Source organism: Serinus canaria, chromosome 2, assembly GCF_022539315.1.
Source record: "Serinus canaria isolate serCan28SL12 chromosome 2, serCan2020, whole genome shotgun sequence".
NCBI classification, from domain to species: Eukaryota; Metazoa; Chordata; class Aves; order Passeriformes; family Fringillidae; genus Serinus; species Serinus canaria.
The window spans coordinates 67719508-67746151 of record NC_066315.1 but is presented as its reverse complement, the minus strand read 5'-3'; the positions used below and the strand labels follow the sequence as shown (position 1 = coordinate 67746151).

The window sequence follows — 26644 nt, the reverse complement described above, 5'->3', positions numbered from 1 at the left end:
AAGCATATCATAGCCAGAATCTGACAATTAATATAGAAATGTTTTTGACCACATAGATTGCAATTACAGAGTGAGGAGCCAGAATATGATGGCTAGAGAAAATGCCCTATCATAGGTGCCCAAAGAATGCAATGTGCTTCACTTATCAAAAAACAAAATCATGAATGATCCAATTACAGCACACACACCTCTTACTGTAAAAAAATAGCTAGTCTCAAAGGGTTGTCTAAGTTAGCAGAAAAATGCAGTGTAAGAATCAAAAGCAGAAAGTTAAAGCAAAAAAATAACACGAATTTAGAAATAAAAAAGCAACACTTCAGCTGTGACCCATTGCTAAGACTGATTATGAACTGAAGTAGTAAACTTCCTTTTTTAAGTTCAAATTATAGAGAGTTTTCATAAAAAACAAGGCATCACTTGTCTAGCAGGAATTCTGTGAAATGGACTACAGAGAACAGGCCAGGTGGGAGACTGGACACAGGCACCTTTCTGTGCTTCTTGAGGTCAACCACACTATGAAATCAATAATTTCTCAATATTCTTACCACATCACCACACCCCTTAGTCTAAATTTATTGCCAAGTTTCCCATGAAAATAAAACTTAGCTTTGTGCTCTACATAGAATGGGTCTATCCAGTGCCTCTGAGTAATTCTGGAACACAGTACCAAAGTTTAATGAAACTCAACAAAAAAGGTAGGGGGCTGCTAAATATAGAAATGCTTAAATAATTTGTAAAAAGAGACAAAAGAGAGAGGATCACAGAATTACACAGAGAATCAATCAGGTTGTAAAAGGCTTCTGAGATAATTGAGTCCAACCTATGAGCAAACACCACCATGTCAAGTAGACCATGGCACAAAGTACCACATCCAGTCTTTCTTTAAATACCTCCAGATATGGTGACTCCACCACCTTTCTGTGCCTGGGAATGGCAGTCCATTGCAATGTCTATTCACCCTTTCTGTGAAGAAATTTTTCCTAATGTCCAACCTAAACCTCCCCTGGCATGGCTTATGTCTATGGTAAAGTCATCTCTGAGTCTTCTTTTCTCCAGGCTAAACAACTCCAGCTCTCAGCTGCACCTCATCAGACTTGTGATTCAGCCCCTTCATTAGCTTTGTTGTCCTTCTCTGGGCTTGCTCCAGCACCTCAATGTCTTTCTTGTAGTGAGGATTTCTAAACTGGACGGAATACTCAAAGCATGGCCTCACCAGTGCCAGATGTAACTCCACATGGGATTGCTGTGGCCAAAGTGTAGGACCTGGGACCTGCCCTTGTTGAACCTTATGCTGTTGGTCTCAGCCCATTGATCCAGACTGTCCAGGTCCCTCTGCAGGGCCTTCCTGCCCTCCAGCAGACCAACACTCCTGCCCAACTTGGTGTTGTCTGCGAATTTATTACAGGTAGAGACAGTCCCCTCATCCAGATCAACAATAAAGATACCTAACAGCCCAGACAGTCCTTAACACAAAAGATGTCCTCTTAACCCATGAATCTCTTATTTTCCACAGAGGAATGGAACACAGAATTAGACATCAGAGAATCCCCTTGGGAGGACATACATCATGCATATACACATTTTGGAAACAAGGCTTTAGTAGCTTTGCTGTTCATGAAATTGCTTAAGTGAGACCAACAAAAAAGCAATTTTGTGCTGTGGCCACAGATAGCAGAGAAGCCATGTTTATCGCAGAAGTTATCTGGGAGGTGTTGCTGTTGTGACCTCTTTTGATCTTAAGATCTATACCATTGTGTTACTTTTTCTTCAAATCTACCATTAGTTGGATTCCTTCACCAATCTTAGTCTTAGTAGCTCTCTAAAACATAATAGACAAAAACACGATGGACAATATGCCTTTTACCTATGAATATTCCACACTGAGAACAACATTGCAGGGACTGGTATTTTTGAAATACCATTACAAAAGGAATTGTAATAACCAATTTGACCATTGACAGCACTTAATTTTTCTGAAAATACAACTGAAAAGGATCCCGTGCCAGATCCTCTTGCCAGGCTGGATTTGCAGAGAGCAGAGATGTTAGATCACTTGTTAGAATATTTCCTGCTGTGGCTACACCTAGGAAGTAAACAGCTTGCTACCCCACCACCCCAACCAGAATGGGACTGATTACTTCCAGGAGCAAATGCTGTCTCCATTGCCTTTAGAAAGTATCCAAGTACCTAATTGTAGGTGGAATGCATTACTTCTTAGGCCACTAAAATTTGCAAAGTTAAATCACACATTTGGCTCCAGGAAAGTTTGAAATTAATACAAGACTAGATTGGGAAGAATCAGCTGCAGCCAGTGTGACCCCTTGCAGCAGGGTGTGGAGTAAAGCCATTGTTTGCTTAGAAATGGTGCTAGCATTTAACCATATCTGTCATCTACAGGAAGGAAAGTACAATACAAGGAAGGCCATGCTAACTCCATCCTTAGCCAGAATGGTTTTTTTGCCTCAAGAGATTTCCTCAAACCTTAAACAGGACATGTTTGCCTCAGTTTAATTAGAGACAGTTTCTATCAAAAGATCTGTTTCTGCCTGTTCCGCCAGCAGTGACGAAGGCAGGTTTAATTGCACGCTAAGAAAGGTGTGCAGCATTGCTCACTTTCTCTTAAGGGAACAGAAATTAAAGCTGCCACAGGAAAATGGAACCAAGGCACCTCCACGCAGCAGCTGGCAAGTGAAGAAAGGGCATTCCAACCACCAAGACATCATTTCCGAAATTCAGACAACAATCAAACACCTTGAGCCAGTTGCACCGACTGTAGTGGACGAAGTAAAGCTTTCTCAGTATTAGGTTAAAACATTATATTAGCTTGTCGCTTCCTTGTATTTGCCCACGAAGAAAGAACAAGGACAATGAAACAGTAACACAGTTATTTACCAGTGCATGGCCTTTGCTAACACTGGGCACACCCACTCCTGTAAACTAGGAGCCAGAGAGAGACATTGTTTCACAGTAAGTGCGTCAAGAGCAAAAATCTGGGAACAACTCTCTGAGCAATCTCATTGTGGACAAGGGCTGTTACTACGTGTAACCTCAGCTGCAGGGCCACTGGAGAGATAGAGAGGACAGGGAGCCACGCTTTCTTGCCAACCCATACTGGCAAGAATACTACAATTCTGGCCAAAGTATTCCTCATGACACAAAAGAGGAATGCTACAGATCTCTTTCCTCGGGCATAAGAATTAGTAATAATCACAGCAGCACACTTTGTTTTTCAGCAAGGCTCGAATCGCCGCCTATAAAGAAGAAAATTCTTCTGCTCCTGCTAACAGCTATTACTCAGCACAATTCAGACCAGAATAAATTAACACCAATTAGATGCAATCAGCACTTTCAGCAACAGTTTATGGGCATACCTTTGCATATGCCTGGCTGAGAACACAAAAAGAGCTTCTTTCTCCCAGGGCTATGATGGCTTGTCACTGCTGTATGACCATATTACTCAGAGGGTGTGGAATTATCAGGGCAATGACCCAAAAGAATGCTGAATATACATTTACAACATTGGACTTTCACCTACCCTACCTCTGTTGGTTCATCTTCACATGCTATCTCTTAGCACATAGTTTTTGTGTTTAAGAGTCCACAGGGAGCTGCTTATTTTGAAAATAGAGTATAAATGAGGAAACATAATCCATATATATTTTCAAGATATTTTCTGCCAAAACTGCTGCTCTGTTTGTAGGCAATTTATTTCTGTTGGCCTTTTAGATTTCCTATTATATGTAGAATTACCTTGGAACAGGAAAGTGAAGTTGGAAATGCTGATTTAGGTGCAATGCAATCCAAGAGTGTACATCATGTATACCACTAAGTCCAGTATATTTATGACCCAGAAAATAATAATGCACTAATACAATGCACTGTCTTGCAGAATTTAGAGTTAACTACATATAATAGCATTAACTATTGGTTCTTCAACAAAAATCAGATTTGAGCAGTTCTATCTGGTTCTCCTCCGTACTTTTTAATTTTTTTGTAGCTATCATGAATTAGCTTTCAAGAAGAATCTTCAAGGGAAAGAAGGGAAGGAAGTTATTTTTCTTCTCTATTTTGAACACTATCCTAAAGAGGACAGCTATCTTTGAAAAGACTCAGGCATGAGACAGAACTGTTTTTCCTTGCCTGACTTGTGCCCCAGACTTACTTTGAAGCCTTAGTGAAAAAATTAAACAACCTTCTTCTGCCTTATGTTACCTCTGCCACCCCTAAAGGAAGGGCTCTGACCATGAAGCTAGAAGAACATCTGAAACCACTGCTAACAAACTAATCCAGTCACTATTAGCCATTAGAAAAATAAGAGAAAGTCTACACAACTTAACTTTAAAGATGTGGTACACTGAATGATGTGACCTAAATCCTGTTCCATTTAATACAGCATAATTGAATATTCTCTGAAATAGAAATTGGTCTCCTCATGCATAAATAACACCTTCATACAAGCACTTAATAGTCCCCATTTCCAAGAGGTTTTAATCCTTTTGTACCCTCTTGGAAACCCCAGAATACAAAACAGTGTCTTACTGTGCAAAGGAGTCTTCTGAACCATGACAAAGTATTTTCACAGAGACAAATAAATTCAAGTAGGGGCACTAGGACTTTCCCAGGTTGTGTCTTGTCAATGGAAACTCCAGCCATGAAACAAGAGTTAAGAGTTGATGTGTTAATCATGACCAGCTGGACTTACTTCAATCTGAAGATTGGGGCTAAAAAGCCAATCCGATGTTTAACCTTGCCTCTTGAAGGTTCCCTACTCAATGTCAGCATCTTCTGGACGGCACTCTGAGGCACCTAGCTCACCTCAGTACACACCCATGCTGAAACACTGGGATCCTATAGGGATTCAGAGGTTGAGGTTTGGTGTTCCTCCAGCCTTTTTTGAAATCAGCCTTCAGGCACTTCTGGAAGGAGTCCACATCACTCAGGATTTCTACACCTAAATGCTATTGTATTCCTAAATTCTCTATTTCAGATGCATTCTAGGTGTAAGTTGCTCAGGCTTGACCACAAACAAGAGGAGATTAGGGGGCCAAAAGAGGACAGCAATAAATGTCATTGGCAACCCCAATCTGTTTCTCTTTTTTCTATAATTCTGCAAGCTGTGTGGCAGAAGCTCATTTACCATTTTAATATCTATAAATTACTAATATAATTTGCAAAATTCATCTTGGCACTGTTAAATGAGTTCAAAACAAGACTGACGAATGCATGCAAACCAAAAGGATCCAAATTAATGAAAAAATCAACCTAGCACAAGCAAACTACTAGCCTTCACACAGATTTGTACTTACACCCTTAGACACCACTTTGGTAACTGTCAGACAACCTTAGTGAAGTCAGCAGGATATTATGTTTAGAAGAGGCCTTATGGTGTGGTTTTAAATCAGTTTAATTAAAATAGTACGAAAAGTTGTGCCCATCTTGTTGGATAGGATTAGAGTTCCAGATTCACAAATTAGCCAGGTATCAGCTTAGCCACTGCGGCTGTACATGGAGGCCTAAGCCTGTGCTTTACATGAGGCACAGTGTGATTAAACCCAGGAAAATCTCTTAAGAAAGGAATGTTCATTATTTTCTTTTAAAGTCATTCCCTACTAATAATCAAATTTAATAGGTAGGGTGTGCCCTCCAATTAATACTGACCAAGGGAAAAGGAAACTAGAATTCTCCACATTAGTGGGTGCCCCATTTTATAATGGTGTTTCATGCAACTTTTATAATACACAGTGCCAGAAATTCCCAGATGATTATATAGATATGACATTTATCTCATTTTATAGGAAGGAGCTCACTTGTGCAGGTAGGGCTGATGAAGAAAACAAACTACAAATTTGGGGAATGTGTTGTATGCGCAGCATGTAAGCAGAATCTGCCCCTAGAGATTATACTGAAATCAATGAGCCTTCAGAGACGGATATTTCCATTCAAAGTTTCCAGTCAAAACATGCATTATTTATAGCAGTAGAACCTTTGCCTGAATATAACACAAGAGTCTTTTGTCAACTCTGCTACAGCCCTTAACCTATGCTGTGCCTGCACTTTGTGGAGATACTGCTCTATGAAAGGTCTTTCCTGACAGCAAAGTAGGAAGGACAGGGAATGCAAGGATCAGCTTGTTCAAGAGGAAGCACAGTTAACACCTTAAGACCTAGCTCAGAGTCCCCTCAGACTCACAGAAATTGACATTCAAAGAACGACACACACCACTGTTTTTGCTGGATTACACAGAGAGAAAATAAAACACACTAATTCAGATATTCCTTGAAAAATTTGGCTTGGAGTCAGAAGTAGACCTGGAAGATTTCTACTATACCTTGCAGTTCGACTAGAAAATAATTGTTTACTGGTCAAGATACATTTAAAATATATTATTCATTGATAGTTACGCATGAAAGCCACATCAGACTTCCACTACTAGCTTCCACACACCAAAGTGTGTGAACTTCTGATAAAAGGCTGCTGTTCCAAGATGTCTTAAAAACCAAACCAGAAATATGTCAAAATTATTAATTTCTGTGCCAAAATTTTCTTCCTTTTCTAGAGTGCAAAGAAATAATTCTGATAGAACCTGTCATATTCATATTGAAAGATCAAGATCACTTACAAGGACATACCAAAATCTTTCACTTTACTTCAGAATAACTACACTGCCTGGGGTTGGGATAAAGAACAGATTAGAATTTGGCTCTATAAATTATTTGTACATACAAGACCTATTATCAGCAGTCAGTCTTTTCAGTAAACTAATTAATGCTGAATATTTCTGCCTACTTATAATAGGGTAATAAACACACACACACACACAAAAGAAATAGAGCAATTATTTTGTATTCAAAGTCCCCTTTCTAATTAACTTATCAAGCTTACTATGCAGCCTACTTGAATAACAGTGGAGAAAAAAATGAAAAAAACCCCCAGCATATTAAAAATTCTAGTGGGCATGCAACTGCAGCATGTTAAACCTGCAGCTCTGCTACTCCAAGCTACTCTTGCCTGTTCTCAAATGCTAAGATTGAGCTCGGTGCTTATATGAAAGATGTAAAAACAGGGCAGAATGCTGCCAGAAGTAATCTCTAGTCATGACTAGTAATTTAGTAAGTGGTACAGACCATTCTTCACAACATTACTGAATAAATTCCCTAGAAAAGCAGATTCCTTACAACACAATTGTCAAGGTGACACCAAAATGAAAGCTCAGTTCACTTACCAACTATTACAAGTCTCTGTGCTTTTTGCAAGATTGGGACTGTTGATCTGAGTTTTGGCTGGATTCCAATTTGTTTAATTAAATTCCGCATAGCTACATCTCCCTCGCATCCCTTTGCTGCTGCTAAATGCTATTAAACAACCAACACATTACATCAGTGTCCTCTGGGCCCAACACCAGCAAGGATCAAAACATTTCCCCAAAGCAGGCAGTGGAAAGCCGCTGGACTCCTTCAGAATAAAGTACTGCTGTTGTCATAAATGAGTACTTCCCACTCAAGCAATTTCAAGTTAAAGAACCATCAGACTGTTGTGCAAACAAGTTAATACAATTCATATGGTGACATTTTTAGGAAAGAAAACATTTCCCACTGTAATACTGTACATACAGTAATACTGTATGTACTCAGTTGCAAATGCCCAACTACTATTCTTCCAGAAGAAGAGGGACAAAAGTGTTTATGTTTGGTATGCACCTCCAACCTTTTCTGTGCCAAATGTTCAACAGGAAGATGAGACTGGGGATACTTACCAGTTTCTTATACTGTGACAATATTCTTCTCTTAATTTTTTTTTCTTTAATTCTTTCATAGAGATTCTACTTAAAAATAGCCAGTGACTTCTCTCCACATAAGCCTCTAACAAACATTTTCCTGTAAATCAAGAAGGCTACAATTTTCCTGAAGGGAAACTTTCATCATGTTGTAGTAGTATATTCTTCACAATTGTGTTTCAAAGAACAGTGCTTCTGTCTAGTAGAAAATTGTGATATTAGGTTTTTTATCCCCATAGGTTTTTAAAGCCATAGTCAAATAATAAATGTGGAGCCTTAGAGTAAAACCATTTTAAAAAGCAATTTCTATTTGGCTAAATAAGATTCAGGTATACTTAGCCACTGATTTTTTAAGTCAAGTTTATTTGATATCATATTTTAATAGTTTATATTTTTATTTCAACATTGGACAAACTTATGATAATATACTCATTTTGTTATAAAAAGTAACCATGAAGAAATTTAGTGAATTTTGTTTACTCCACTGAATGCTGCAGCATCAGTACATTTTCTTGAATCATTTACTGTTTTATATAGAGACCGTATTAAAAATGAAAGATGAAAAGAAGAAACCACTTGCAAGGTTCACTGTCAGTTTTGACACATTTTAATTGATCCTGCCTTGAAATGTCAAACTCCTCATTTGTAAGTAAGCAGAATGCATCAGCAAGAAGTAACCAGAACAGAAATCAACACATTCACCCTTTGGACAGGACAAATCCCAGAATCCTCTCAGCACTGGAGTTACCACCTGTACCATAGCCCACGCAAAGCACTTTGGAAAGTGCTTTTAATTGCCACATAAGAACCACTTCTCCTCTTACATATAACCCCTGGCTTTCAGCACAAAAGCCTGACAATGCCAACTTCTTCCTCTGCTGGAATGCTTAGGGGGAAGTTTAAGAACCTAAACAGTGGAACTCCTGTTCCACTAGGAGTGGTTTGAGGGTAAAGATGGCCTGGGAACAGGTTAATGAGATTCCTCAACTCAGGTGATATTTCTTAAGGTATTTTCAGAGAAGTTGTTTGTCAGGGGAAGAAGAGCAGCAAAAACTACTGCCAAACACCCGATTGGCAGTGTGATGTCAGCCTGTGCGAAGGTCCAAGCTCTTCAGAACGCTGTGATAAAACAGGAACATCTCAGTGATGACTACCAGCAGCAGCAGTGAGTGAGCACTGCACATATGCAGGCTGTCAGTCTCGAGCTGTAGTGCTCACAAATCCAAAATAGCCAAACAGTGGGTCAGGGCATGAGCCACCCCTAGCAAGATTCCCTGGCTCTGCCCAACAGCAGAGCTAGCCCAAAGCAGCTCTCCTGAGCAATTTCACTGACAGCTTAGCTGTATTCCCAAGTGAGGGATTCTACACCTAAAGTGCCTCTCCTTTTACACAAACAAGATGATGCCTTTCACCTTTTTTTTTTTCCTACTGCTGCAGCAAGTTAGTGGTGCTTGCATCATATTTTCAGCAGTACTTCTACTTCAGTTGTGGGACCGTGGATGTATCTATTCTTTTAAAATAAAACCTCCACAGAGACAATAAAAAAATCTAAACTCCTACAAACAGAAGTGTCCCAATTTACTTTTCCATTTTAATAGGACCTACATGCATTGAGATCCTTTGGATACAATTTCTCCAGCATGCAACCACCTACACCAGAGCTGCACACTTTTGTGTATGCAGATAATTCCAGCTCAATGCAGTGCAAACTGCTCTGAACTTACATTTGTCATTTATTCTACCTATTTTGCATTAGGACAGAAGGACATACCTCAGAATAAAGGACTTAACCATAACACAAATGCTGTCAAGAATTCATTCTATATTAAAACATGAGATTTGCCACACATTTACTATGGGCCAAAATCCTGCCCTGAGACAGTGTAATTATCATCTGATACTAATCAAAACCTCAGCTCTTTCATATTCAGGAATACCAAATCTAGAACCTAAACCTTTGGGTTCTGGCACTTTCCTCATGCAAGACCAGCCAAGAATACAGCTGTACACAGGCTACAACAAAATTCAGTCTGTGACTTGTGGGTTAGTCTCAGCACTTGTGACCTAACATCAAACAGTGAGACTCCAAAACTTACTATTTTGTAACATTAGCTTCTCTGAATTTAAGGTTTCCATTCAACAAATATTGAGGAACCATTTATTTTGGCAGCACTCTGCAGACCTACAAGGTAAGATACTGAAACAATCACCTACAGGAGGATTCATCCCACATACTCTTGGCAAACTGCTATATCATCTTCTAGATTTCCCCTGCAAAGTTAACTGTAGGCAGGCTGCAAGAAATCCTAAGAAGTGAATTAGCCCAAACATTTAAGTAATGTTTCATATGAAATTATGATGTCTTGTCATCAGGAATGCCCATCATTTTCCAATAGTATAGAAGGGGATCCACAGAAAGGTCAGATTAAACAATTAAGTTGGCTAAATTTAATTTTTAAACTGATGTATACACCATACTAGTTTAAAAATCTCATGGCTTGTGCTGCCAATATTTATGGGTTTTCTCTGTTTGGGGCAGTGGTACTTGGGTGGTGGTGTTATAATGAATACAAGCCACAAAACCCCCTAGACTTCCTTACAAGTATGCTTAATAGGAAAGCATATTTCCTTTTCCTTCACACCTAACAACAAATTTAATTGGTTGATCTAGCAAACAAAAAAAAATTCATACTAGGATTTATACAAAAGATGAAACATTTTCCCATATATTATTATTAAAGAAGCACAGAACCCTCACCATCTCTACTATCATCAGGAACACACAATTTTCAGGAAATCTTCTTGCAGTCTCTGACAACAAAGCTACAAAAAACAAACCTGTCTGATTCTGTGCCATCAGAAGCAGTCATCTGCCTCTTCTAAATCACTAAGTATGGCAAATATCTCAGGCAAATTTACATCCCATTTTCTACACAGCTCTAAGCTCTTGATAAAACAAAAGCCTTAAAGAAAAGATTGTTGTGAACAGTCACACACACATGTCCAAGTATCAACAAATGTAGAAATGCACACTTTTCTGAGTATCAATTAACAATTTTTATTTATTCATTAACTGTATGAGAATAGTGTGTAGGTTTATAGATTACACTTTTCAGCATATTTCATCACTGCAGTTATGCCATCCTTAGTCTTGCTTACACTCAGATCTGTGTGTTATTTCTGCTCTTTACACCTCACTTTTGAACACAGCCCACTGAATCAGTCAATGGGCTCTGTGTGGGTGCAAAGTGCATGCTTGAGGACTGGGTGGGGTTTGTCAAAATTTTTCTCTTTTTCTTCTTTTTTTTTTTTTTTCTTCTTTAGTATTCTTAAATTTTATTATATTTTTGATACAATTTCAGAAGTAGAGGATGTTACATTCTTTTGTGCCTAAAAATCTTAAGACCAACACAGACCTGAAATAATCTACTTAAGAAAAAACCCAAAAACAACACAACAAAACCCCATCCTTAACTGTATCTACCCAATTCAGGCAAAGTTTTTCACAAGTGGCAATTCCAAACATCCCAGGTATTTAGGTCAGGAACATTTTGCAGATAAGAACTAAATATTTTTTAAGTACAGATTTCACATACAACAAAAGAGTACTTCTAGACAGTGTTACTGTTTACTTTAATGAACACTAGTTAAGTTATTCACTTCTTGATCTCATAGACTGTCATTATAAGTTTTTGACTTATTAAAGAAAAATTCTATTCATTTCCAATGGAACCAGTTTCACAGCAGAAGTGGAGCATGCAAGTGTTTATAGTATCATGATGGCTAACATGCACCTAACAGGGCAAAGCAGGCTGGTGGAAGGAGGCACACTGATAATTTGCAAGCAGCAAAATTGTTGGTCCCTGTAAAAAGGACCGATTTATTACAATTAAATGGAAAAAAATGCTTCTAAAGTAATACTGACAATAGAGACAAAATATCATGACAGATATTACAGAATGACTTACTTTTAAAAGGAATTTTAGTGGCACAGGACTTAAAGAGTCCAGCTCCCTGTCATGTTGTATCCAATTACTAAGGAAATCATTGCAACAAGGTCAGTAAGTCATCATTCCATTACATGAATTTCATTCTTTTTTTTTTACAACATTTGGATGTTTACAATTCCGCATTTTTGCCCACCTACCCCAAAAGCTAGGAAAAAGTGTTTTAGCCTGTGATTCCATTACCAGATATTGAAAAGCTCTAGGTGAAGAAGGAAGTTACTTTAAGCTCAAGGTGTTTTATCACTTTTGATAAATGCGTTTCCAGACTTCAGGCATCAAAAGACTCTCCAAACACAGCACTAGTTTTGTAATCAGAGTAACCATTATTATGACAGCTAAAGAACCAGAATAGATTAAGCTTTTTATTTTTTGTTACATAAGTAACAAACCCAAGCTAATCAAACCTTCTCTCCACCAACCACTGCACACCTCAAGAAGTGAACTCGTGGACATTAGCTTACCTTAGTTTAAATCTCCCAGCTTTCGGGAAAAAAAACCAACCACGAAGCAAAGAGTACTTTATTTAGTGTGAAGAGTTTAAACACACATGAATTTGACATTTAAACATCCGCTAAGACTGCTAAGTATGTACTTGGAACATGTATTTCGGCTTTGCTAGGACCAGCTAGTGCTCCCACTTATCACAAGACACACCCTGCCAACACTGCAAAAGGAGATGTGTTTAGCTCTAGGAAGAATGCGATCATTTCCTCAATCCGCGGGGCCGGGGTGGGGCGGTGGAAGCAAAACACAACAAGCAAAGTTGCAGACCAATCAGTGAAAAAACTGGGTAGTGAGCCTAAATCACCAAATCAAGACATAAAATTAGTGAATGAACACGTTTTTGGTTTTTTCATGTAAGTTACTACCACTTGCCCCCGTACCCCTTCACACACATGCACTGATACTGTCACCTACTGGATATTTATCCCATTAGCGTTCCATTCATGTTCCAGCAGGGTCTATGTGGTAGTTAGATACAGAAAGAGCTGTAAAGAAGAGCCAGAAAGCAATTGCCTTAAGCAAAAAAGCCTGCACAGAGCCAAGGTCCCAACAGGAATATATGTAAACGCTTGACTTGGGTAGGAGTGCCTACCTTAAAGCGTGGGATTTTGGCATTTTTTAAAAGCCAGCAGATTTACAGAATTTGTCTGGCAGAGGGATTGTTTACACTTACCAACTCTATGAGCACAGCCAACATTTGTAGGGCCTCTCACTTGCATGTGTTTGCAAGTACCACCATAGTGGCATAGGAGCAGCGCTCACATGCGCAAAGCCTCCCACCTACGAGGAAATGAAAAGCAATAGCAAGGATGTTTTATCTTCCAGGCAAATGCCAAGTGTGCGTGGGAAATTCAGAACAGTATCAGGGGATCAGCATTTACAGCACATCCTCCAAGCCACAGCTCATCTTTCACATGATCCTGTTGCTAATGAAGCATCATCTTAGACACTGCTCTGGGCACTTAAAGGTTGCAGTCTGTTTTACCAGTAGCAAACCTACTGCATCTAAATTTGGCTTCAACCATAAGTTAAACCAAGATAGACCGGCCAGAACTATTTCCAAATTGAGTTTTCATATTTTCTTCTGAATCAAAGTTCAGAGGGACAGCTTCAAGTGTATTCTATGCCACCAACTAAAACCAAACAAATTCTAGAAAGTGGAAATATAGCACAACAGGAAATTTTCAAAAAGCAATAGGAAATTACGTTAAGGTAAAATAATTTTAACTTAATGAAGAAAACACACAAAGAATTTTCTGTAAAGCCATCAAAGAGAACATTTAGGTCACAAATACAAAGGAAAATCATGACTTTCAAAACCAAAAACATTGAGAGGTATGTTCTTAAAGGACAGGCCACCCCTTTCATTTACATTCTCACTGACAAAATCTAATTTATAATGTTTAATTTCATATTTGTATGACAATTCACAAATATTAGTCTTACAGTGGAGAACCTGAAATGAACCTAATCAGGAAGAAAGCACAGACTGGAAAAATGAAACAGAATCACAGAATGGTCAGGGTTGAATATAGGACAAACTCCACATAAGCAAACCAATTTTAATTTTTACATCCAAAAATAAAACATACCAATGAAAATATTTGAGTTTAAAATTAATAATGAAAAGTGAACATATTTTAAGAATCTAAGCATAACACCAACCCTGGTATAGTAACAATTCTCGTTAATACAGCATTTCACTCCAGCATTATTACAAGCATCTCTCCTGTACCAGTTCTACCACTGTTATCTTTCAAGAATTAATGCATTGCATGACCACTGCATAGCCAACATTCTTTAGGTTTACCTCCAGCTGTCAATGGGGAAATGAACAGGAAGAGGCTGACATCATGTTCATGAGCAGCTGTCAAGGTAGCAAATTGTATTTTCCTAGGTTATAAGTAGCTTCCTAAAACTGGTTACATGCATTTGCCATGGGTCACATAGCAGCATAACAAAGAATAGGAGACAGTTCAAGATTTGCAATTGTTCTTCTTGACAGTGACTGTCTTCCTTTTTTTTTTTTTTTTTTTTTTTTTGCAAGAGTTTAATTTATTTTGCAGGGGTTTGGACACTTGTTTACTTATGCACCTAAACACCATTCACAGTGCCTGGCCACACTGCCCAGCCAGCCTCCCAACAGAAGCTGTTTTGCCCATCACTCTCCTTCTCCTGTAACTTTTGAAGGCCTGTCAGTTGGCTTCTACATAAGCTAAAACTATTTAATAGAGCAAATGTTTGTCTCTGAAGACATGGCACACTTGCTGCCACAGAGATTGAGAGCCATCTGTCCCAGTAGCAAGAGACGTCTATCAGCCCCCTTTACACCCAGGTTTCCTGCCAGGCATCTGCCTACTCTCCTGTGCCACCGTGTGATGCCACGGCTCCGATGCTGTGCAATGCAGCACCACCCACGGCACTCAAGTGTTGGTGCACCACACACCTGCCAAGTGACTGCAAGAGTATTTTGTTTCTTCAGCTCAGGGAAAGGTAATTTTGCCACTAAAGACAAAGGTGGATATTCCCCATCCACTATGCTGCCAGGTCCTATAGGACAAGTTCTCCACAAGCTGTTATATTTAAGTCTTATCACAAGCATCGAATCGGCTCCCACTGTCCCGTCCACCTATTCACTGCACACCCCAGGTAGGTGTTTTCAGGAAGGCTTTAACCCAACATAACCTGTTTCCATCCTATGCATTCACTTAACCCTATTTTCTAACCCTATAAAATTCTCAATTCAGACGAAAGAAGGAAGCCTTCACTTTTTAAATACCAACAAGATGGAGTGGGTGCAACAGTTCCAAGCAGACAGTGCTACAAGGTACTTTCTTCTGTGTAATTAAGAATTTCTAAAGTAACTGCCTTTTTTTTTAACCCCAGAATAAAGGTTTGCTATAACCATGGCAATGCAAAGTCTATTTAAACAAATCACTTGGTTGAGTCAGAAAGAATGCCAGAGCATCAGTCACAGAGACTGGGCCTTTGACAGAGGTTCAATGAAGTTCAAAACAAAAAACTTAAGCAGAGAGATTTCCAGAAAATGAAAGGGTATGTAGTCAAGGTGGAAACCCAACTCTATGATATTGAAAATCTTCAAATATGCCTATATTTTTTGATTTTAAAAGTTTGGAGAAGACATGCCAATTTCTAATCTGGCTGTGGAGTACCAGACGAGGAAAAAAAGGTGTGGGTAAAGTCCACATCCCTCTGAACCAGCAAAGACATCCTGTTCAGTTAACAAGGTAGGAACATAAGCAGTCCTTGCCTTTGCAGTATTTATATTTTTACATAGGTGTCTTCTGAACACAAATTCTAAACCTGGATCAATCATATCTTTAAAGATCAATATCCCGAATTGCCATAAAAAAACCCCACCAGTTAAAAATTCACCTGTTTTGTTAAATCAGGGTCACAGTGTTTGGTTTTTGCATATTCAACATAAGAGAGAATAGTACCAGTTCAGAAAATATACCACTTTTCTCTAGAAATCCTTTTCATGTCACAAAATAATCACTCCTACACAGCACTCAATGCTCAACAGTAGAGTACTATTTTTCCTCCCTGAGCAATTCATGTAAGTAGTAACATCCATGCAATCCACCTATGTTTGCACCTGCTGGGTCAGAGAGACCTTGTTCTCTACTCCCAGTGCTGGCAATGAAGGGTTTTGATGCCAGCATGCACTCCCATGGGTTTCTGGAAAGCTAACTACAAGAATGCTTCCTGTCAGAAAGGAAATGAACCCTGTCACAGCTGGAAAATCATCACCTATTCTTCCTGTGTAAGTGGTCTGAAGGGATTACGTTTCTCAGTTACTATGTTAATTTAGGCTTTTAATGTGTTTTATCATCAGTATTTAAAGCTATTTGTTAGGAAAGATTCATACCACTATGGGAAAGACAAGAGCACAGAGATTCCTATCAGACCTGTATACAATGAAATACTTCAGTTTATTATGTTTCAATTATTTATTTATATTCCCAAAATGACACGGTTTGCTGTGTTGAATTAATTTCCTAGCAGCCAATACTGCATAATGCAAAACAGAATATTGGATTATTCTATTTTGATGTTTGAATGGTCCACCAAGGTTTTCTAGATTTTTTTGTCTCTGCTATATGACCTGTTACTCTTGCAGGCCTTCAAATGGAATTTATTTAAAAAGGGGGGGGGAACTCCATATGAAAATTATGTATGTGCTAATATACAAAGAGAACATTCCTTGGAAGGGAAATGGTAAAACATTTGAAAAGTTTGAAAAGGCTAATGCAGATCACAGATCTGTAATCCCAAATCAGTATAACTCAGGAACAACAGAGGAAGCACTGGCTGTTCACAAATTCAAGCACAAGTCTTTATGCTTTAAAATCACATCTTTAACACACAATAATTTCAAAGAGAGAAATGCAAGCATAGAAGTTTAAAATCCTCGTCCAGTGAAAACCAACTATAGCAGGTTTAAAAAGTGCTTACACATCTATCCAGATTATTGACCTTTCCAGCAAAAGGAAACAATGTCCTTTCAAAACAAACTGTAAATAATTAATAACTGAGTAAATACTGTTCCCAAATACATGTAAAACATTCATATATTAGATGTAATAAACAGGATTACTCATTCTCTAAACACTCTATAAGGAAATCAGGGCTATTTTAATGACATATTTGCAAAGGCAGTTCAAGTCCAGACACTCAGAAAATGAAGTATTTTAGAATATTATGGAATTAATTTATACTATACTCAAGACTTCTACTGGTAAAAGTCTTCCTGCTAATTACTACACAAAGCAAGAGTGAATTGTAGAGTTATTTTATGCAACAGTATTCAAAACAAGAAAGAGGAAAAAGGTAATTTAATCCTCAGTTATTTGTGTGGATCTTTCCTGCACTAGAAAAATAAAGCTTACATTGCTTAAAGAATAAAAGCTCTGAACTTGCATGAGGGAACTTAAATACTCAGGGAAGTTGTTGAAGGGATTGATGCACAGAAGGTGCTAAATCAGTGACTACAGTACAACCATGGGCCTATAGAAAAATCTGTGATTTAAACAGTGGGATTAAAGGCAACTCTGAAAGGTAAATTGTGCCATTCTGAATAAATCTTTGTAATTGTCTTCTCCTCATCTCTTTAACATTTGTAATCTTTGAAAACAAAAAATCACCAGAAAAGAAAAAAAAAGTCAAGTCACTTGATAAAGTTTTAGGCTCCATAAAGGTCCCACATGCATTACAACACAATTTTAATGAAAATCATCAAGGCAAGTCTATCAGTGAATCAGTCCTGTTAGGAATTAGTTTTATTCTTCCCAGTTAGCTTCCGAGCCCTGATTACAGCAGCTGATACTTACAGAAGCCACTATGTTTTTCTTTTTTTATGTAAACTACTGGATAAAATTTAGCAGCTGAAAAGGCTTGACTGCTCTCTCTGTGTGGCTTTTTGTTAACTGCTTGATCTGTAACTTAGAGAATTACAGCCACAGACTTTCAAGAAATTCGCAATGGTAGGTAATAATCAGCATTTTCCCTACAGTTTTAAAAAAGACCCTACCATATTCCCAATCAGTAATATGGTACACCTCCATAAAGTTTTTGATGAGAAGCCTGCACTTTGTGGCTGAAATAATGCAATAAAATTTGGTTATATCCTTTAGCATCATTAGCACTGCCTGTGAATTGAGGACAAACTCCCATGCTCTGTCAGCAGAATGCACAAGCACAGAATGTACATGAGCACATTAATTACACATGAATGAAAAGTATCACTAGATTCAGTGCATTCTTAGTTTTATTTTCTGATGAGAGAAAAAAGGCTATGAGAACATTATTTTGAATTGTAATATGCAACTTGATAGAAAATAAGTGTTTGAAAGATGTTAAGTAAGACTTAGGTGACATTAACTAATAAGCTCATGGGGTTGGGTTGCTTGGTTATTTTATTCTTTAAAATATATACACACCTACTGCCATGGTCATAAAATCTCAAGTCGCAATATTGAACTGACCTTTCTATAAACTTGAGATATATTTTGCTGAATAAATTCTACTGCTTAACACTGAACAGAATGAAGACTTCCGATTCACACATTCCAGCTATCCTTGTAGCAAATAGGTAGGAATTATAATTTTAAACCCTCCCGTAGGTATGGAGGCCCTGCTGGGATTCACAGGCAGAGTGGGATACTGGAAAAGCGCTTGAAAAGAAACGACCCCTGATGTTGTTCATCTGCTGCCCCCTCCTGGAGGAAAACAAACAAAGCGCCACAGGACGGCCAGGAACACAGCTGGATTTCTAAGTCCAACACTTTGATGGTAACGTCCTTACAGCAGATCTTTCTCAGTTTAAAGCAATTCCTTGAAGTTTTGCAGTATCCATAGATTCTAAATTATACTTCTCATGTGTGTCTGTTAATTTAGGCAAAACGAGAGGCAATTGTGGGACGAAGAGAAAATGAGGCAGCTGGCTCTGGCACTCTGGAGCTCTGTGCAGGGCACAGTCTGTGCTCTCAGTCACAGTGAGCACAGCAGGGTTATCCTCGCACCCTTCTGCCATCAACTATTCCATCTCTGCTGCAGGACACACCACTGAGCTGGCTGTGATTCCCAACAGATCCCGTTCTGCTATGGGATCAGGGCCTTGAGTGGAAAGAATTACGGGACAGCTGCAGGCTGGGACTATGGCCAATGCCAGTTTTACGAGTTTACACCTCAGGGGGACTGTAGGAAATGAACAGTGTTGACATGAAGTTTGTTTTGCTCTACAAAAGTCAAGCAAAGCTCGAGTCAGAAGTAGGTATGAAAAGTTCAAGTAAGTTCTTAATCTCCCTTTTACAGGGAGAGCTCCAGAGATCCAATCCACAAAAGCTCATTTTTCCTTCAAAACAGAAGTGTAAAAATCAGACACCACATTTCAAATGTAACCTCAGACAAAATTTGGGTTGTCATACTCCAATGTAACTTCACAAGCATCTGTTGCAATGATGTAACAATGAAAAGTGCTTAACATTATACTTCTGCCACTTAAAATAAAGATAAATTCTGTTAACTGACTACTTGATTTAAAAAAACCCTGGAGGCAGATGTCTATGTGCAAGGTAGATCATCAGCACATTGGTCTGCTCCCTACTTACTAACAAAAATGCTCTAGCCCACTTCAAGCAATTAGACCTTTGACTAGCTGAACCCAAATCCCATTTTTGCTTTCTTTTTATTGTACCAATTTCAGAGAGCTACTAAAACATGCATTTATTTCTTTCCACATGAACAATAACAACTTCAAATGAGAAAATCTCGATTCAGTATAGACAATTATGTAAGTCCTAGAAAACAGTGGGATAAAGAAGCCTTTGAGGAAAAAGCTTTGATGATTTGAATTAATTCATGATACACAACTGCGAAAGTAAGAAAGTGACTTCTCTAGTTAAACTATTGTAAAAATGTTTTCTGACAATGGAACAGACACGTATGGCCATAAACAACAAAAAGAGAAAACACTCCGAGCCAAATGTACATACCCAGGAGAAACTTAGAGAAAGAGATGTACTCAAGCTTCTCTACCTAAATACTAGAAAAGCTTTCCAAATATTTTGTAATGTCAACTCATGGACAGGTGGCTGCTAGAGATTATTATCTTCTTTATCAAAGAAAAAGAGATCTTTTCTGAATAATAGAAAAACAAATGCCTTCTCAAAATCTCTTTGGCAGAAAGGATGTACTTGAGATAAGGCGAAGTCTTGGTGTTAACTCTTACAAGTGCAGATAAGTAGAATTTTACACTAACTGATAAAATTGGTGCTTTAGTTAATAGCCCTCTTAAAAATGCAGCCATGACCCAAAGGAAGCTGTTTTTTCACCTAGTTAACTTGCAGAATTCCAAAAAGTCTCACAGCATTTGTCTTGGCTCCTGAAAAAGTCAATTTCAGGGGCTGTACTTTGCTACTCCCTGTAACAAAGTATAGCAAAAAACCTTAGCTGCAACTTTTGATCAGCAAATGCTTAATCTACTCCAAAGACTGGTAGTATCACAAACCAAGTAGGAGGCAGCTATTTTTATTTTTGTTCAGGCTATCAAAGAGCAACTTTCTTACAAAAATATGTAAGTAAATCAGCAAATAAATAGATGTGCCAGATTACCAAATATTCTGCAATTAAGAAACAAAATAGCAAATTTTGATATAATACAGATCATACATGCTACATTTAAATTAGATTGAATCCTTCTTTCAAGTGGCTTTTGTGTTGACACAAGCAGGATTATCTTCAGGCTTTTTTCTTCTCCTCTTCTCTTTCATTTGTGGGTTTGTTGTTTCTTCATGATAGATTTGTTTGTGATGTCCACTCAATCGATGTGTGGTTTTGAATGCTTGATCCCAAACTGAAGATAAAAGAGTGGTAGGAGTTCTGTAATTTTACCAATGCTCCTTCAACTCTTCACTGGATTGCCCTTTAAGAAATAAGCTAAGTAAACTTATTCAAAAAGAAACCCAAAATACATAATACCAATATTTTATAATACCATCAGTGATTGTAAGACTTAAAAATCTGAGATACGAAACTTTCAGGTGATGAAAGACAAAGCCGTATAGAAAACAAACCTTGCTCCTCATTCTGTGCCATGTTTGTGACACACACACACACAAAATACAGCTTCTCAAGAAAAGTAATTTGTTTGAGTTGGTTTTTGTTTGTTCATTTGGTGTGCTGTTTGGGTTTTTTTTAACCTGTAGGGCAAAATAAGATGTAAGTTAAAGATAAGAAATTTTGAGGAAAGAACTGCTGTGTTTTATTTTTGTGTATACTGCAAATACAATGAATAGGCAAGTGATTTACAGAAATGTTTAACAGTCATTCACACACATCTTGGAAATACAGATTATCATTACTGGATGCACAGTTGCATTATAAAATTGCTAAAGTGCTGCTCAGCACAACGAAAGATAAAAACAAAATTAGGTAAGCACAAATTATAACCATAAAAATGACAGCATTTGAAAAGTTACTACTGCATTTCACGTACTTGCCATTACAATAAATATCCTTTTTTTTAAAAAGTGACAATGAAGGAAGAAGAAACATGATTTTAAGGTTTCTCATTTGACCTGAATCACTTTGTTCTACCAGATTACAATGTATTTATCACATAAAAGCTTAATCTTACAGTGCACATTTCTAACATTCCTGTCTTTTCTAAGTTTTCTCAGGTAAACTTCCAGTGATCATTATACATGCAGATAAAGAACAACAAACCTTTTTACATAATACAGCTACCATGCTACAAGGAATTGATTTTCATTATGTTATGAATGTCCAAACATTGTTAAAATAACATAAAATGCTAATTATGTTGTTCAGACTAATAAAAAGATCAGTGAAATGTCAAACCAAGTTATAACTTCAGGGGGATAGAATACAAGAAAGTAAAGATAGTGTAGAAAGTAATCTTGCCCCTAAGGAGTTGCAGCTGGGCCAATTATCAAAGATTAGGATCAGGCCTGACTTTAACAGGCCACAGCTGTAGCCAGTGAGAAAAAGAGTGGTATAAAAGTGGGTTGGGTGGTTGAGAGAGGATTTGGAATCAGTTGGCTACTTTGTGAAGAAGAAAGAGTCAGTGCTTGGAGGAGAAGCCCACGAGAGAAAAAAACCAAGACGGTATGAAACTTTTGTGATAGGAGACAACAGTGTGGAACCCCTGCAATAGGATGACAACATATAACCTTAAGAAATACAGTGCTGCATACACTTTTAAATACATACACCATACTTTGTAAAATTAGGGGGAAAAAAAGCTCATTAGATTGAGAAGATAACCAGTGCTTGTTTCAGACTAAATGAAATACTTTCAACCATGCAAGTATCATTTGGCAAAGAATAACTTAATTTGACTAATTTTTTTTTCTGATGACATAGTTTGTATATTACTGATTTTGTACAAGCAACAAACTACCAAAATACCAAAAAATGTCTTTTCACCACCCCCCCAAAAGCTTACAAACAAGATATAAAAGCTGCTGTTAACTGTTATATAAATAAATCCATTGCAAAACAGAATTACCAACTCTGAAGATAATTTGTAAAAAGCAGAACCTGATCACGTGAGACATTTCATCAGCTGTTTACAGAAAAAAAAATGTAAAGACTTTTTCCTCACCCAGTGTCACCAAGCCTTATTTATTAAATTGCCCACTCCTTTTAATGTGATGACACAGCAAGCAATAGATTAAAAATACTGCTGGATTCTGAAGTCTCTAGTGACTAAGAGAAAAGGGAAGATAAATTGCCTGTTTTGTGACCACGTACAGATTAAAAAATATTTGAGAATCTTATTGCTTGTTTCATTTGCTGTATTGAAGCATAAATGAACACTTACCTGACTCTCCAACCCAGTGTGCACCTGCGTGGTTCAGTCAAGACACCACCAACACATGTAAGGATGTTGTGATGGAGCTGAAGCCAGTAACTCTGAAAGGTCTGCATGTCACAGGACATAAGGAAGAAATATGTGAACTTTTATATAGCCACTGTATGGCACATACCTGGTGTATAGCAATGTAGTACCTAGTAACTCAGAGCATACATACTGCTAAAGAAGACAGCATTTCTGGTCATTTGTTTTAGTATTTTAAAGTAAATTCCTAACATATTTCCCACAACATAAAGTAAAAGCTGCATTAAAAAACTCAAATAAAGCCTCAACTCATTAAGGTTGCTAAGACAAGAAATAAAAATTAGGTATTGCCAAAATTAAAGCTGCCTTGGTAACCTTAATCTCATTGTTTTTTGTATATCTACTCTGCTCTCTAAAGAATAAAGCAAGGCTAACGAAGCACTCACTACCTGTTCTACACGCTGAATTTCAGAAGGATCACTGGGAGCAGAAATTTGCATACAGGCAAATCAGGCAATTGAAGATTTTGCAAGTGTACCCACCCACACAGATGAGTGCTTGGCTTTTTGACCTGTATTGAGAGTTCTCTTAATTTTTCTTGGTGATTTTGTTTTCAACACTCAACAAGTTTTAGAAGTTTAGAACTTGACAAGTTTCACTTTTGGAATCAAAATACCTAAGAAGTTTAAACATTACTGCTGGGTTTCACATTGGGGAAAATATATATATATATATAAACACACCAAAACCCTCTGATGCTTGAACAAACTGTCATTTGAGTAACGGCAGCAATAGCAAATAGAAGTGATTGTGCACCCTGTTAATTCAATGCTTGTTCACATGTCTGAAGTTAAATCCTTCTGTTCACTTCAGAACAAACTGTGGTCCAAGTTATTCTCATTTTCTGAGACTCCCCATTATTTTACTATTTGCCCACTTTGCCATGGCCCATTATCACTTTTCCCAACACGCTAAATTCTGCTTAAGTTCATCTCCTCATCTTGTTTTTATCTCTGGCAACAGCTCACAGGTTTTCCAGCCCCACTGGTGTTCAGTATCCAACATCTTTTATATGCTTTCTACAAAAGAATTAAAAACCTTTGCAATCCAGGTGCCAAAGGAAATTGGCAAGTTTTCCTAGTTCCTGTCCCTGCCTCCCTAAAACAGTCTGTCACAATTAGCTTCCTGCAGTAAGGTTGTCATAAATTGTCATTGTTCACTGCATTTTTCAGAGACATTGAAAAGGCCAAATCTCAACAGATTTTTCCATCAGGAATGTGGCCTTTCAACTGTCTTAACAGAAGACACCTCCTGAAAAATGCTTATATATTTCCTTCAAGACATGGACTGTTAGGGCTTTTTAAATAAAAGGTATCCACTGTCTCGCAGGTTCTACTTGTAAACATTATGAACAGAAAGTTTTTTCCATATACCTTCTAAAAAACTGGCTGAATCATTTTGGTTGATTTGCACATTTGACATCATGAAATGTCCAAAAAGTAATCAGAAAGAGACTAAACCCTTGGGTAAAAATAGATCTAAACTGGATATTGAACCTAAATGGTCATCATGAAAAGTATTACAATTCTGGTGTTACTCCAGTCACATTGACATAAAGCCAGAAAAGCTTCAGACATGAAGCATCCTTCAGCTTTGACATTCTGAGCAGCACAGCATCCCAGACTCCAGTACAGCAACACAACAAACAACAAAATAATAAGGTAATAGAGTCTTCCTTGTATGAAGCAAGGATTTTTACCTCTTGCAGATGGAAATAAAGCTTCACTGAGATGAAGCAACACTGGACAAAGGAAGTGACTTGCTGCTACTAATTTAACAAGGCAGAATTTCCTTTTAAACTAACAGCTAATTATCCAACCAAGCAATAATCAATTGCCAAAATGAGCCCATCAGAAACTCAAATCAACCTAAGAAGTATTCAAAACCCAAGCATCTCATCATGTCCTGCCATCCAGATATCCTGCACTGAATGTTGCCTTTACTCCTCTACCTTTGTAACAGCTTCTCAGCTGCAGGCTCAATGCAGCTGCCACATCCCAGCTCACCTCCTGCCTTGGAATGATGGGGAACCTTGCTGAGTGCCCTCAAGCAAACTCTAAGAAGTTCCTAATCCTTCCTCCCTGCCCTTCAAACCACTGTTCTAATCTATCTTAATGAGTTTTAAAGCCTTCTTCCATCAATTAAAGCAAATTTACATGTACGTACACTTGTATTAAGCAAATATTTAGCACTGAAAGAGAAAAAAAAACCAAAAATAACTGCAAAAAAATCTCACATCTTGCATTCAGTACAGTTAGAAACAGTACCTATGCTTGTACAGATGCTTGCAGACCTTGATCCATTCCTTAGCTGTCTTAAAAGCCAGAGTTTGTTGCAGTAGCTTAAAACCAGAGAAACCCTGTGGATCTAAAATAGAAGAAACACATTTACCCACATTAAAGTTATTAACATAAATGTTCAAACTTAACTCCTATGTAACTTTCAAGTATTTTGTGGTTATTTAGGCAATATGAGGCCAAATTTGGCTGAGATGCACAGCATTCAAGAAGAAAGAGCAATTATTGATTATGAAGACATAATTTGCTGCCACAGTCCCCATAATTAATGGGGACTGTGGCAGCAAATCCAAGGTTAGCTCAGCTCTAAGAATCCTTAGTGCACCCACAATGTCAAAACAGAAAAACCATAGCAAACATGAAATTAGCTTGGTATTAAATAAATACTTAGAAAGGTTTTCTTTGCTCACGTTTATCACAAAAATGCAACCAATATTCAGAAAAAAATATAAAATGTTGACAATTCCACAATACTACCAAGAGCTAAAAAAATTGTTAAGTATTTAACCTCTTAGATTTTTCACTAGGAAGCTAAAATTAAGTAAACTTTCTGCATGTTAACATAACAATGAATAGTAAGTTATAATCTTCAAAATTCATTGCCCCCAGACATAATGGAAATTGTCAAAAGAGCATCTCAGGAAATCCAGTCCCAGATTTTCTCACTACAGTTGTAAGGAAGATGGATTTCTGATCCCTATGCCTCCCACCCAAAAGGAATGAAAATACTCATTCAAGAGACAATTTATAATTTGGTAATAAAAAGCTGTTCTCCTTTCACTTAAAAAACCAACAGTTTGTATAAGCACTCATAAATTTTTTCACTGCTGCAGTCATCTCTGTTTTGAAATACTGTGAATTTCAATTGTCTTTCCATGTACTCTCCTTCCTACCTTCTTAGAGACAAAGTTATATTGGACTGCAGCCTTGTTCTTGGCTTACAGTCACAATTAAGGGGACGCTGTAAGTCATTGTGAAGCAAATAAAAAACCTGTTTTGCTTTTAGTTCTAAAAATTGCCATTTCCTCAATTTCTTTTCCTCCAGAAATTCTGCTATAACCTTTTAAAAAATTCTATCTCCTGCTCTGTCAAGCATTAAAAACCTTAGAACAAGCCCATGTATCTCAAAGACAACAAAGGCATCAAAACTAGACAGCGTAACACGTAATGCAATCTAAACCTTTCCATCAAAACCCTTCATGATCTAATCTAAACCCTACATCATGACACAGATGCCTGCTACAACCACAGGATGCCCTGTCATTCCACATTCCTTCACATTCCTAACCTGGCCTGTTGCCTTACCTGACCACTGCCACAAACTCCAGCACACACCCATGAGCCATCACCTTATTTCACAATCCCCTGTTCTTTCACTTGGCCATAGTGAGCAATCAGAACCAAAGCAGCAGTTCAACCCACGAGGCAAGAATCTGGTTTATATCACAGCAGCAGCCAGGGCAACCTTGTTAAAATCAATTAACCACTGCAACCACCTATGGTTAACACAACACCGAATGGTTAAAGAGAAAAATGCTGAGACTACCTTTGTGCACTGTCATTCAAGATTTTTACCTACAGACATGAAGGTGAGCACTAAATGCGTAGTTTTATG

General features: G+C 37.8%; 1 protein-coding gene and 1 long non-coding RNA gene across 2 annotated transcripts in view; both read right to left on the bottom strand.

The window, feature by feature from the left end:
- Nucleotides 1-26644, bottom strand: part of LYRM4 (LYR motif containing 4) — a 615895-nt gene that overhangs the window by 90344 nt on the left and 498907 nt on the right. The gene's annotated exons all lie outside the window — the stretch shown is intronic.
- LOC127059194 (uncharacterized) overlaps nt 20294-26644 on the bottom strand; it is an 8946-nt gene continuing 2595 nt past the window's right edge. Inside the window, exons 3-4 of the long non-coding RNA XR_007776809.1 lie at nt 25000-25099; nt 20294-22755 (exon numbers count right to left, since the gene is read on the bottom strand). This is a non-coding gene — a long non-coding RNA (uncharacterized LOC127059194). The remainder of the gene's footprint in view (nt 22756-24999; nt 25100-26644) is intronic.